Source organism: Dermacentor albipictus, chromosome 8, assembly GCF_038994185.2.
Source record: "Dermacentor albipictus isolate Rhodes 1998 colony chromosome 8, USDA_Dalb.pri_finalv2, whole genome shotgun sequence".
Lineage (NCBI taxonomy): Eukaryota > Metazoa > Arthropoda > Arachnida > Ixodida > Ixodidae > Dermacentor > Dermacentor albipictus.
In genome coordinates this window covers 4,625,082-4,640,272 of record NC_091828.1, presented here as the reverse complement: position 1 = coordinate 4,640,272, position 15,191 = coordinate 4,625,082, and the positions used below count along the sequence as shown (strand labels likewise).

The following is a 15,191-nucleotide window of genomic DNA, read 5'->3' as shown; positions in this document are numbered from 1 at the left end:
TATTTGAATAGGCAGAGTCGGAGTAGGGCCAAGCTTCCTCTTAAGAGGAAGCTTTAGCTCGGGCCCAACTCCGACGCGGCCTATTCAAATACATGTAAAAAGGCAAAAACGTTTTTTCTGAGATAACCCCTGGACCGATTTTAATGAAATTTGTTGCATTTCAGAGAGAAAGTTAAATTACAGTGACTGTTGGAAGCGGAATTTTGATTTAGGGCTTGTATTTTGTAAAAGCATTTTCAAAAATTCAGATGTTTGAAAAAAATAGAAGAACGAAGTTTACAAGCTAATAGCTCTGCATCAAGAACAGATATCGCGATTCTGTAAACGGCATCCATTAAACCATTCAAAGCGGACAAATTTGATATGTCAGTTTACATCTTACGTGGATTTGTTACGTTGTTGACAAAGGTTCTGCAAAAGTTGTAATTACACATCACTCCATTTTTTGAGGTTCATGTGTAACATATCAATTTTGTCCGCTTTAGATGTGCTATCAGGTACAATTCACAGAATTGCGATAACATTTTTTCTCGCTGAGTTACAGAATTGTAAACTTGATAGTTTCGTATTCTGAACATTTGTGATTTTCGCCAAATTTTTATAAAAATTTGACAACCTAAATCGAGAATTCGAAATCAACAGTCACTAGATTTTAAGCTTTTCTTTTAAATGCAGCAAACCCCGTCAAATTTGGTGCAGTGGTTGCCGAGAAAAACGAATTCTCCTTTTACATGTATTTAGATAGGAGCACCCGAGCTAGAGCTTCCTCTTAACGACTTCGCTGTAAAAAAAAGAATAAAAGAATAAAAGAAAACAAAAACGCTGCATCCACCAATATCGCCGGCTCAGATTTCGTCATGATGGCACCGTCCCCATCGGCACGGCTCCGTGAGCAGCTACCAAGCTGTTCACTTTCGTTATCTTCCTTCCCTCGGCGGCCGCGCATTGTCTTGATGCCAGCGGCGCGCTAAATCTGCACCATCATTCCGTCATGCATCACTTCTGCGACCAAGCAAGCTTTCGGCGGCACACGTACACTGCCGCATTGACACCAAAACTTTAAACTGCTTGCTTTCGAGAAAACAGCATGAATAAAAATGGAAGGCGACTATAAGGCCACGTGGAATATGTTCGCGGGGCCATACTATTGATGACAGCATCCCGAAAGGCTAGATGCGGTCAGGTTGGCTTTACAGGTTTGGAAGGAATGACTGATGGTCTAGCTGCTTCATTATCACATAAACAGCGCTTGAAGTTGTTAGCGCAGTTGGTGTGTGGTTCCTCCTTTGTGTCCCGTCGTGAACTGCTGTTCTTTCTGTGGCTTTACAGATGTTCCTTTTCTGCGTCAGTTACGCCTTGCAAGAGTGTTTACTTGGAAAATTTTTGTTAGCATGGCTCTTACAGAAGCATGTTTAGTCGAAAGTTTTTCGATTGGCTGCATAATCTCGAGGACGGGCTCCAAACTTCTCACTTTCTTTAGCCACGTAAGAACCATTACTGAAAAATTAATTAACGTAGCTTTGTTAATTACGCAAACAACTTCTCAACTTACTCCGCATCTAGAGATTACCAATCTGAACACTCGAATGATAAAATGATGTTGACATTGTTCGTATCATTTCAATAGTTTTGTTTCGTGCAGTTAAAAGGAGCCGGCATATTGATGGTGTTGTAGACTTCTTATAAAGTAAGTGTGAAAGCTTGGACAGGTTATCTTGGCACAAATCAACTTCATGAGCTTAAGCACATGTGCCCAACCTTGCACGACTGCCTTTACAACCGATTCCTATATATTATACAAGAAGCACTTCAGCGCTACGGTACATCCCACAAGGTGTGCGAGAACATTGTGTGCGCTCCCGATTAAGTGCCTGAGCGTTGGTGGCATCAGGCTCAGTTTCCTGGCATCATTTAGAATAAAAACTGCTGCCTGGAGGAAAGCATTGGGTACATTTTCAGTACTTTGTAACATATGGATCAGCACGGATGTGCACGTTAGAACGAAAAGTACTGAAATATTAGGATGAGGCTTTCGCTGGATGTGTTTTAGCTGTCTAATGATAAGATCTAAAGAAAAAATACTGTGATTTTGTGACAAATAATGCTGACATTGGGATATATTGAACCACGATACGCTGGTTTGATAGTTCGCGCTTGAATTTCCTGTATGTCGGCCCCGCTGTGCAGTGTTGGAGGCCCTTTTTAAGCGACAAGCACTATTTTTCAGCTAATATTGAAAGCAACTGTATTCCTTTTTTTAGGGGGGAGGGGGAGCTTTTTCTTAGCGTCTAACCACAGTTCCAAAGTTATCAGTTAGCTCAAGATGCGCCTGCATGTGTTTCTAATATCCAGTATGTTGTCACGGGTTCAATAGCAAAAGAGCGTTATCTTATCAGATTGCGCGCGAGAAGCGAATACTGGCCTACATTCGCCGTCACATATGAGGACCCGAGATTGCGCTGCAATGTACGAGCACTTCAGTCTGACGAACTGACGCCTTGATCCGTAGATCGGAATCAGAGGAAGCACTTTGCGCGCAGCCGTCGTTGCGCTTTGGGCGTTTTCTTTTCCAGCGCAAGCTCACCTTATAATGAGATATATTCGTGACTCACTCTTTGGAAGTGTTTTGTTCTTGACATCCCCACAATGTGAGAGTATAGAGGCGCTCCATCTTCATTGAGTAAATACTTGGAAACGGACTAGGCCTTTTCTTGCGTCTGCGTTTACACACTTACCGCATCAATTTATTTTTTATAACCTAATTTAGGAGTCTGTAAAACACAGCAACCTTTTATTAACAGGACGTTTTAATAACACAGAAAATATAAATGCTTATTAGTCGGCTTTCACCTCATGGTAAGGAATTTCAATAAAGATATCTTTATGATAATTAAAAGCCTATCCTCTTGACAACGTTTAATCTGAGTTCCTCTTTGCAAGCTGATACAGACTTGCAGGTGGTTCGTATCGGGGGCCCTCAACATATGTCTAACCGTCAAACAAAGAGTTATTCCGAATGTTTAATTTCAGGAAGGCGTGTTACCCTCCTGTCTTTCATTCCCGTTCGCAAACACGCAAAAGACGAAAGTGCTGCGTGAAGAGCGTCGTTAGTCAAAACCAACGAACTAGCGTAACTCACCTCGCTTATATCGCTGTCATTTAGGCTTATATAAGAAATATATATATCTTATATCGACGCATCACGAATCGAAAAAGAGCTGTCCGTGACCAGCCCAGCTAGGTTTCTTTCATTTCGTACTTCGTAGTAGCGGCTAATAGTAGCTCACGAAGCAGAGCACTGAGTGTGGATATTGCAGAGAAGGTGTTCTATATACTGTCTCGTCACCCACCGAAAATTGCCCGCCGTGCTACTGGCCATTCGTAGAAAATTGTATATGTGACGCCCAGCCATTTGCAACACCGCAACTTTGTTTTGCGATTGGAGAGTCCAGGTGAGAGAGAGGGTGGTTATGTAGATAAAGACACGCTATTTTCTGCAGTAACATAGGAATGCATGAATGAATGCCTTCATTTATTGAGAAAAAAGAAGAGCAAGCATCAGTGGAAGCACGTCTCAGCAGATTGGGAAAGATGCGGGGGACAAAGAGGAAAAGCTGGAGGTCGGGTGGCAGGCAAAGTCGCAGTTTAGGGGCGAGAGAATATAAGCAAGAGCTGGTGAAACCAGTTGAATTCTAGTGTAGATCTGTGATGTGGCGAGTAAATGAGTGGAGTCACCGCCAAGCATCCGTCATTTACGGTAGTATAAGCACCCGCCGTTCTAGGTAACAAACGTTTACTGAAAACCAATCTTCGCAATTAATTATTCATCAGCCATACCTCGCCACGTATTTCTTAGTGGCAGGGTCAGTGGATTTCAACTACGCTGTCGCGACAAGTTACGACTATCACGTGACGCTTGCGGTTACGGTTGCCATAGTCGTTACTCTTACTATTGCGCGAATAATATAAACATGGGTTTACTGCACAAGTTAGTGAACAGACATTTTAGAACCGCGTTTCTCACCCCACATACGCTCAACGCAAGCACCATTGCAGTATGTTACGGTGCGCGTCCCTTCAAGACAGAGACGAAAACAAAAGAACGCGTTAAAAGACAGGGTACCGACTTGGGCCTCGTGCCAAATATATCCAAGCCAACAATATTTATTTCAGTTTAATAACCTAAAGGCCCAAAACTTAACAATATACAACACAGAATATGAACGGCTGAAGACAGGAATAAACAAGTTAATAAGCCAGGTACAAGTTGACAGGGGAAAGAATGGCTAGGAACAGGTATTGAAATAATGCACATGTAGCAAATCCCACAAAACAAAACAAAAATGGCTGTGGCTTAGCTAAGGTTAAGCCCAGGATGCGAAGCATACTAGCCTTTATTTTAACGCGACAGCGTTAAGGAGCTCGTGTCGCAGAAAAGCCGGTGTCGTCGGCGTCGGCTCAGGCGTGCGGCGCTTGCTCAGGCGCACATTTCGTTGTCGCGCCGAACGCTGCGTTGCTCGACGCGCACCGCGTCCGATGCGGGGCGCGACGCCGCGAGCGACGGCGGGAGTTGGAGCGCCGGTTCTCCTCTGTCGTGACGTCACGGTGTCACGTGATTTCATGGTCACCGCCGCGCCTGAGGAGCTGGGTTGAGCCCTCGTAATATGCTTCGCATAACGTCGGCTCAGGCGTGCGGCGCTTGCTCAGGCGCACATTTCGTTGTCGCGCCGAACGCTGCGTTGCTCGACGCGCACCGCGTCCGATGCGGGGCGCGACGCCGCGAGCGACGGCGGGAGTTGGAGCGCCAGTTCTCCTCTGTCGTGACGTCACGGTGTCACGTGATTTCATGGTCACCGCCGCGCCTGAGGAGCTGGGTTGAGCCCTCGTAATATGCTTCGCATAAAAATCGCACCTTCAGAAGTTACAAAACATGTCATCTAATATTCCACGGAACGTTACGGCCCACACGCACACAATGAAAAAAAAGGAAAAAAAAAACGCATATCATTCTACAGTGGAATTTTTTGAGCATGACCAAAGAGCTGTTTGAAATGATGATGTTCCAGCGATAGCCGCAATGCTAGAAGGAAGCGAATTCCACTCTTCAATAGCCAGGGCCAAAAGTGAGTATTTGTATCGTTCTGTCCGAGCGAAAATGGGTTAGTCTTCTTCATGTGATCTACACAAGCCGGTGTGGGCGGCACCGGGAGAAGATGTGAACATGCGGATGGTGTGTTGCTGTGGTAGAGAGTATGGAAAAAAGATAAACGGCTGTGTTTTCTGCGCATGACCAGAGGTGGGAGACGGAGCGATATTTTCAGTATTGTTACACTTTGATACCGAGAGTAACGGAAACGGATGAATCGAGCAGCCTTGTTTTGTATAGATTTCAACATGTTAACAAGATAGGTATAATGACGGTTTCAGATCACGGATGCGTATTCTATCACAGGCCTGATTAGCATGTTGAATGCGTGTAGTTTTGTGTCCTGGTTGGCTTGGTGTAGTCGGCGTCTAAGAAGACCAAGTTTTTTTAAGTGTTTGGTAGTAATCAGTTCAATATGAGTGCTCTAGGATAAATACGAGCTGAAATTTACACCACGGTATTTTACCGACGCTGAAGTTTCAATGATAGTATTAATAAATGTGTGGGCATTAGGAATCGCCTTAGGAGCGGAAGTAAACTTGAGATGTATAGTTGTGTCTGCGTTAATTACCATCTGCCCTACCGCACCAATGAGTTAGCTCATCAAGATCACTCTGGAGAGCAATGATGTTAACAATCATGCCATCGCTTCTATGCAAAGAGGTTATGTATTTAAACTTCTGGAGTGAGAGTCCAATCCGCCACTTACGGGAGCGCTTGAAGCCGCCGGCGGCCATATTGTTAGAGGAAAAGGAGAACGGTTACAGTACGTGGCTGCAAGCACGCGCGACGCAACTGTGCTTGCGGTTCTGCGATGAAAAATGAAATGAGACCCCTTTAGGAAGTATATCAGTCCGGCATTGTGTGTCGCTGTTGTCAAAAAAAGAAAGAATTTCATGGTGGTGGGTGCCTTGTGTTCTGTGTACAATATGTTGCGAGAACTAAAAAACAGTCGTTTCCTGTTTTCTTCATTCAGTAACCTGCCACGTGCATCGGCACTGTGATGCCCTTTCGTCAATACGTGGTGCCGGGCCGTATTGGCAAAACATGACCTTGAAATATAGTATGCTTATGCCATTTCTTTAAAAAATTACTATTTGTTTTAATGAGCGTTTTTTGTTTAAACCTAGAAAACAAGAAAAATATTCAACGGTAGGTCTCATTTTTGTCCGGCGTTTCAGTTCTAGCTGAAAAGAGTTGGTGAAAGCAAATTTACAATAAAGCTAAGGCGACCCACCATCTGCACGAAGCCGCAAGCCTACATGCGCTCCAATGAGGGTAACCTGCCAAAGTTAAAGTCATGCGTCACTGGCGGCTCAAGCAATCTTTACTTTTTTTTTCGTTTCTGCACCCGTTCTTCCTGCGTCTGCGGCAATAACGAGAAGTGGGAAGGCAGGGAAACGGAAATTTGTACAGGCAAGTGGTAGCGTAATGGTTAGAGTGCCCATCTCCCAAATGCAAGATGCTGCATTTGGGAGATGGGCTCGAATCCCGGTGGTTTGTTTGGGAGGACAGCTTTCTGTGCACTCTGGTGACTGCGACCCTCAGAATTAGGTGGCAGCCTGACGACAACGGTCGCCGTCAACGTAACAGAATAAGTGGGCATGCAAGGTCCCACTTAAAGCCGAAAGTACATTCAGATGAGATACGCTATACTCTTGTCGGCAAAAAAAAAAGTGATGAGTAACGAGCGGTGTTGTTGAGCGACGCTGTAGACCGATAATGTCACCATAGACAGGACCATGCTCCAATCCCGGTGCTCAGTGGAAATATACATCGACAGCATTTCAACTAGCGTGTTATTGATACTTCATTAAGGTCGTTGCGTGTTTGTGTTGTGTCTTGCAGGAGCGAGTAGTATAGGAGATGACATAGGAGAGAAGGCGGTGAGCGAAGTCCGCGAAAAGTAATTGAGGATAGCCATATTGAACGTCGACGCCGTGTTGAAGAAAGCCTGCGACTTCAGTTGCTCAGCCGACAGAAAGGCTTGAGTGGTAGCATACCGCTGGGCGTATTTGGTAACCACAGCGATAGACACACACTTTGCGGAAGTAAACAGAGGAAAGGCACGTAGTGAGTTGGCCGCCCTTTTCAAGCTCTGGTATAGCTTGAAAAATGAATGTGGAGAAGTATGACGCACCAAATAGTATATGCCAATCCAAATGAATCAGCGTGGTCATACTTGCGCGACATGCCATGGTGGCCTGCCACCAGGACACCATGAAGTTGCAGCGATGACAGTTTTCATTGGGTACTTGAGAATAAAAACGAGCACATCAGAGACATCCGAGGGATGTTTCTACGGTATAAGAACACATCGCCTTCGCCCCCCCCCCCAAATAACTAAATCACGAATATAAGCTTACAAATAGGGGCATCGTAAGATCGAGCACTAGGGCGCTTGTTGATTTAGTTCAGGATGACGGCAGCGTTTCATTCAGCGTATATTTCTGAGAAAATGAGTTGGAGTTACGTTTAGTTGCATCACAATGGCGGGTATAATCAGCCAAACATTGACAGCATTTCATTAGAGGGTGCCTGACTACTCTGTGGAGATTACGTTTAACAATGACAACGAACACAGAAAGCTTTGCTTACATCGATTCGCACATACGTGGGATACGCATAATTTTGTGACTATCAATTTAGATGCTTCAGAATGGCGCTCATTAGCCCAACATTTCCATCCACAGTGAGCAAAAGCGGCTGTCGTATCCACAGTAGAATTGATTTAAATGGCTTTAATCCCATGGACATATCGTCGCCAACTTCCGTGGGAATGGAGTCGTCAAAATTGAATACAGGTGACAGGGAAATCAGGAGGTTGATGAATGGCAAGAAGGCGGAAGCTTGCACAAGACCTCAGGGATATAAAATGACTTTTTGAGCAGCTTGGTCAGGGGGCCATGCAATGGTTTCTACGTCTATTAAAAATCCTCCAAAATATTAACAGAGGCCGACAAAAATGCGCGAATTTCGGGAAAGGTGACACCGCTGGAAATTTCACGACAGCCTTAGCCTAAATATAAAAGATGACTTAAAAATAAGAAACCATAAGGTTGACAGGGTGGCCAAATTCTGGCACAAATAAATCGGCTGTTGAAGCAGTTCAGCTGAAACGCAATGGTGCGAAATAAGGCGAGAATGTCGGCAAGTGTTGAAGAAAGGTCAAGTAGGTCCTGTGGCCGAAGCCAGTGCTCGGCAGCTGTCAAACGACTGCACGTATTAGGGAGATGCCTGGTCGTCAGTAATTACAGTATGATTCGGGTCTGAAATATTGGACGCGGACTCCTTCACATTGAATACAGTGCATTCTTGGACAGATGGTACCCATTCTCTCGCAATGAGGATGGGAACAAATTGTCTCACGTGCCGGCTGTCACCTTCCTCCTACTGCCAACATTCCTTTCCCTCCGTAGTTGCTTAGCTTTTATTGGGTTCGGCTGCTAATCACGAGGTCTCAGGATCGAATCCGAACCACGGCAGCCGTATTTCAATGAGTGTGAAATGCGAAAACCCGCATACTTAGGGTTAGGCGCACGTTAAAAATCCCAAGTGGTCTAAATTATTCCCCAATCGTCCACTACGGCTTGCCTCATAATGAAATCGTGGTTTTGGCAAGTAAATCCTCATAATGCGTTATGTAACATTCGTCAAGGATGTCCTGGGCAGTCGCACAACTCTTGAATACAATTAAGTGTCAGGAGTTGCGCGCGAGGTCTTTGTATATGTCATCATCATCATCATCATAAACATCATCATCATCATCAGCCTGGTTACGCCCACTGCAGGGCAAAGACCCCTCCAATACTTCTCCTACAACTTCTTCTCCCATCTACTAATTGTGGCCGTGTCGTCCCTGCAAACTTCTTAATCTCATCCGCCCACCTAACTTTCTGCCGCCCCTTGCTACGCTTCCCTTCCCTTGGAATCCAGTCCGTGTATAATAGCTGTGTCTTACCAGTACTGACCTACGGGGCAGAAACTTGGAGGCTTACGAAAAGGATTCTACTTAAATTATGGACGAGGCAACGAGCTATTGAAAGAAGAATGATGGGTGTAACGTTAAGGGATAAGAAAAGAGCAGATTGGGTAAGGGAACAAACGCGAGTTAATGGCATCTTAGTTGAAATAAAAAAAAAAGAAATTGGCATAGGCAGGAGATGTAATGAGGAGGGAAGATAACCAATGGTCATTAAGGGTTTAATATGTGGATAGCCTTTATGGCGTTCGACAGCTGCTAGTCTACATTGCAACTATATAATAAAGGCGGAACGGCAACATGGTAGCGAATGTGGAGAACATACAAATCCCGCATATATTACTGCACAATAATTTTAAATAGCGTTCTTGCTTCACGCACGTGGATAACCGCCATAGGAGACTACTTTGGAAGCTAACTGCAAGTACTGTATATGTCGTACCCAAGGGTGTACCTGGCCTGGTGGCCAGTAAATGTGACGTAATATTGCGAGCAGCTTCGGCCATAGCATGCTAACGGATGACGACATGAAGTGACTAGCGCAAGAGTGGACAGGAGACACTAAAGACGCTACAAGGACAAGCGCCCAATTGGAAGTTTGCGCTTATCCTTGTCGCCTCTTTAGTGTCCCGTGTCCACTCTTGCGCTAGTCACTTTAGCATGAAATACCAACTAGCCCCCTCTCACACCCTGTGACAACACAGGGACAGTTTGCTCAACTCTTGTTTCGTGACTTTTGTGTCAAGGTGAAAAGCCAACATATCCATGTATATGTCTTAATACTTAAGCCCATCTAGATTTGCAGCTTCGGCGATAGCCCATGAGTGCGCATTGCAAAGTCGCTAGTGAAATAATTGTGTGCACCTTAACGAATTCGATAAGGGAAAATCAAAATCCATCCACGACGGCGTCTCTAGTAGGCGCTGTGCGATGTTCCGACCTTAACAATGTATGCCGATTGAAGAAAGGCTGCCCCGAAGTCCTTATGACGGTTAGGCTAGCTTCTTTACTCCGTAGAATGAAAAAAAAAGAAAAAGAAAAGGAAAAGAGAAGAAAAAAAAGAACCGAATAAAAAGCCCAGGATCAACAATTGCTCGTCGCGAGTAAACGCTGGATGACGAGTAATTTCCAGGCGACGAGCGAATACGCTTGATCAAGAACACTGATAACGCCGGCGGGACAAGCATTGTGGCGAAGTTCAATGCGCAGGGATAGCTTTTACTTTTCTATTTTTGTTTGGTTGACGTCATCACGCGTCACCGCGGGAAGTTTGAAAAGTTTAAGGTGAGTACGCCACGTGGTGGCATTCAGGCGAACTAAACCCTTGTATCCAGAAAAGCTGGATACGAGTTCTGAAAGAAATATAACATGGCTACCCGCGGATCACTCCAGCACTGGATACTCAGAGCTGCTGGAAAGCATGGATTTATTTGCATATAAGAGACTTTTTTGCGTGGCAGTATACACTCTAAGAATAGTTTACACCCTTTGGCGTGCCCCTTCTGCCACACAACAATGATCGTCATCTGCCTTGATGCGTTTGCTTTCTTTATCGCTGCAAGCCTGGAACTTTCCAGTAACGAATGGCACGCGCGTTGTCAGCATAGAACAGTTTACACCCCTTTAGAGTGCCCCTTCTGATAACGCGCGTGCCATTCGTTACTGGAAAGTTCCGGGCTCGCAGCGATAATGAAAGGAAATGCATCAAGGCAGATGACGATCATTGTTGTGTGGCAGAAGGGGCACGCCAAATGGTGTAAACTGTTCTTAGAGTGTAGTATGCGTTCGTACCAACAAGCCTTGTAGCCGCTAATCTGAAGTATTACGTTATCAAGCCCCTTCGGCACATATACAACATCTCTCTGCCACATATTATTTGCTGAGGATACGTTCTGGCGGCATTTTTAAACTCTCGTTGCATTCCGCCTCGATTTTCGACCAGCCTGTGCAAGGTTACTATAGGGGAGCGGACCATTCGCAGACCCCGACACCATCATCTTCATCCGGATATCGGCTTTTACTGTGCTAGCACGGCCCTATCAAAACCATCTCCACGTCAGTGTGCTCCTCGCCTCTTGTCAGCCAATTCGATAAGAAAATGTGGTAAGTATATCCCTTTGGCGTGCCCCTTCTACCACACAACGATTATCGTCATCTGCCTTGGTGCGTTTCCGTTCTTTAGCACTGCGAGCCCGGTGCTTTCCAGTAAGGAACGGCACGTGCGTTATCAGCATGATAGCATTGCCGACAGGAAATACTATTATGCTGATAATGCCCGTTCTCAGCATGACAGAGCATTCAAGACAGGAAAGCTGCGAGCGCAGCGTTCTCAAGGAACGAAGGAAGGAAGGAAGGGAGGAAACGCAAGCAATACAGATGAGGATAATTCAGTCTAAGAAAAGTTTGCACCTTTTAAGTCCTATCTTGCCACACAACAATAAACGTCATCTGTCAGGTCTGCATTTACTTTCTTTAACGCTGCCAGCCCGGTACCTCCCAGTAAAGGCCGCTCCACACGACGGATCAAGTCCGTGGGCCGATCGGTCACGTGATGCGACGTCACGGCCCGCCGCGGTCCGGTCCGGCGCAGAGCACATCCACACGGCGGACCGCCATAGCAGACGGCAGAGCGGACCAACCAGCTACACTCTCGGCCAGATGTTATCATTGTTATCATTCCGGCTCGAGTCCCACAAAGCCGGGAACTGCTCAACGAGGCATACAAGATGAAAAAAACCTCCTCGTCACTCCAAGAGGACACGGTGTTTAAAAAATATATCTGCTGCACGCACGTGTAGGCGGAACGGCGGACATGAAACGACTGGCTTGGCTGGCTTTTGCTGAGCCGAAAACTAGATTGGATTTGGCTGAAGACACTCTGTTGCCGGACAACATTCGTTGGCTAAGCCAAAATCACGGCGGTTTGCATGCGGTCCGCCGCCAATACGGAAGCGGGAAAAGCCTCGGCGATTTGTTGGACCTCGAGGGCCGCGGTCTTGCGTGGGCCAACGGCGGTACGCACGAACTGGTGACGTCATATCACGTGATGCGCGGACCGCCGTCCAAAAGAGCAATTTGGTCGGTCGTGTGGATCGGCCTTAACGAACGGTATGCGCGTTGTCAGCATGACATATCATTGCCGACAGGAAGGTAGCGGGTGTGGCGTTTTCAAGAAAAGAACCGCAAGCAAGGCAGATGACGATTATTGGTGTTTGGCCGATATACACGCCATACGGGGGGGGGGGAGGGGGGGGTTAGCTTTTGTTAGATTGTTGTTGTGTGGCAAATATACATCCCAAAGGGTGTACATTTGGTTGACAGTGTATAAACGAGGAGTGCTTTTGAGTGGGCTATTCAAACGATGCTGCCGGTTACCGCTGGATGCTTGCCTCGGTCTTTACGTGAATTTTACGTCGAGATTGAAGTAAAAAGAGACTGGAATAGTTTTCCGTTATATGATGCTTCGTTTCCTTTTATCGCGAACATATTTCGCTCTGAACGTGCTATCTTTGGCTTTGAAGATGCCAACTGAAAACGTTTGTGGCACTAATTTTTGTGTAATGAATGCTCGGATGCATAAACAGAAAAAGCTGAAGGAATCTAGTTCGTGCACTGGATTTCCTTGAAAATGGTGAGGGGTTCTGCTTCCGTCATTTTTTTTTCTTTCTTGCAAATTGCAATTTCACAGCGAGCTTTTCAGGCTTTGCACAAAATTCATTTTCTTCTATATAGCACTTCCCTAGTTGTACTTGATTTTTTCTTAGATGACAGTGTCGTATATGTTTGTAAAACTGTGACCTGTGTACGCAAAAGTAGCAGTTTCTGTTTCACGACAAAATGTCCTGATAACATAGTTGCACACTGTGCACTAAGGTAAATAATAACTGTCTCTTTGCCTTTCTGCATACGTTTCGTTGCATGTCCTACCTGCGTACTTCTTCTTCACTCCTGTAAGGGCCTGCTGAGGCTCGCAACGCAAAATAAATAGCAATTGTACGGGTTTGAATTGCGCTTCAGGTTGTACAAGTGGCAGCAGAGTCAGACACCATTGTATGAGAGCCCCTAGGATCACCCCGTTTGCACCGTCGTCACTTGTGCGCTCGACGAATCGTCGTGCAGGCAAATTTTAGAGCTTGTTCTGCTTGTACACGCGTGCTTACCATGGGTCGCCAATTTACCGACGTCGGCGACAATATCGCCCCCATGAACCTTACGAGCTCGTTCTGTGCACGCCCGAGCATACGCTTCTTCCATCTGCTGATTATCAAGCCGCACTGGTCCCATCAGTCCTTATTTTATGGAAGCATAACATTGCTACGGCATGAGCCCGACGAGGAGAAGAAGAGGAAGACGTTAGCTGGCGGGGCCTCGGGACGCCATCTTGACTTCACCATCAACCTCGTCCCTTAAATAAAGCCGGTTTAACATTAACCTTAACAGTTTCGGGGTGGAAGTGCTGGGTACTTCAACCAAGACGACGGAGCTGCTGCTACAAGAGCCACGCCGGAGCCGACGACTCACTCGACTGCCTCCGACACCGCTTGAGATCCCGATGTCTCATTGCGGCGACCAAGAGCCTTCTCGTGCTGCTCCAGTGCGAACAACCCGCACCTGGATGCATCAGATGCAGCCCCGCCCTTTCTCAGGAAAATTCGGCGAGGACGGAGGAATGGCTTACCCACTATAAGCGTGTGAGCAAGTACAACGGCTGGAACTCCACTGCCCAGCTCGACATTGTCGTCCTGTTCCTCACAGACACTGCGCTACTGTGGTTCGAGAACTATAAAGATACTTTCACAACGCGGGACAGCTTCCTTACTGACCTCACAGAGTGCTTTGGCGATTCCACCACGAAAAGGAAGAGGGCGGAGCAGGCATTGCTTTAGCACGCTCGAGTCCCAGGTGAGACCTGTACTAAGTACATAGCGGCGATCCTGAAGCTTTGCAAAACGGTCAATCCTCGAATGTCCGAAGACGACAAAGTTGGACACCTTTTCAAAGACATAGCCGAGGGTGTTTACAATCGTTTAACCGGAATGGAGAGTCTCACATCGGTCGCCGGCCCCATCAATCATTGCCGCACGTTTCAGGTTTTGAAGCTGCGCCGTATCACGCCAAAGTTCGGCAGGTAAGCGAATGTCACAACGGTGGCAAGCGTTGACGATACCGACAACTACAGTTTTAAATTTGACCTTGCGGCAACTATAAGGTAAATTGTCCGCGAAGAACTTGAACGACACACTAAAGGGGCGGAGGTCGAACGGATTGGTTGCGCTTCCAAGCAACCTCAAGAAAATGCATCTGCTATGTCCGCATTGTCTACCATGCCAGGCGTTGCAGACTGTTGAGTCGATCAGCTGCGACAGCACCGACGTTCCTTTCCCGACGACATGATGCACGATCAACGCACTCGTCGAGCTACCACCACGAATCGAAATTCGGAAGATCGCGTTTATTATTCGCAGCGTCCCAGGGTTGACCCCGAGGCCTTCAACCTCGGTCGCGAATAGCCTGTGTGTCACAGCTGTGGCGCCTCAGGACACATTGCTCGTTTTTGTTACCGGCACCGACAAACAGCTACGTATGGCCCACCAGCAACTTGGCTTAATTTTGAACCTGACAGTTATGACGACCGTTGCCCGACAGACCCTGGTACTGCAAACACCACAAACGCGCCACCCCGGAATACCTTGCGTCAATATAGTAGAAGGAGTGGCTGGCCAGCTTCAGACCGCAGCCTGACGCCCCCAACCAGTGGCCAACGCCATTCACCGTCACCAGGGCAACGTGCTACTTCACCACCGCCGTCGGGAAACTAGCCGGCGCGGCCGATGGAGGTACGGTCGCCGGACAGTTTGCGTCTCTGCGAAATTCTCCTCTGCCTATTATGATGGTGAAGAACAAAATGCGTGTGTTAATTGACAGTATGCCTGCAACAGCATTAGTGGATACTGGTGATACCGTTTCAATCATGAGTGTGACTTTCAAAGAGGGGCTGGGTGGGAAAGTTATGTTCCCGTGGAATGATATTGTGACGTTTCGTGGTGTCAGTGGAGAGTGCCT

At 46.6% G+C, this 15,191-nt stretch overlaps 1 protein-coding gene across 3 annotated transcripts in view; it reads right to left on the bottom strand.

Moving 5' to 3' along the window:
* LOC135910447 (beta-hexosaminidase subunit alpha-like) overlaps window positions 1–15,191 on the bottom strand; it is a 274,956-nt gene that overhangs the window by 138,623 nt on the left and 121,142 nt on the right. The gene's annotated exons all lie outside the window — the stretch shown is intronic.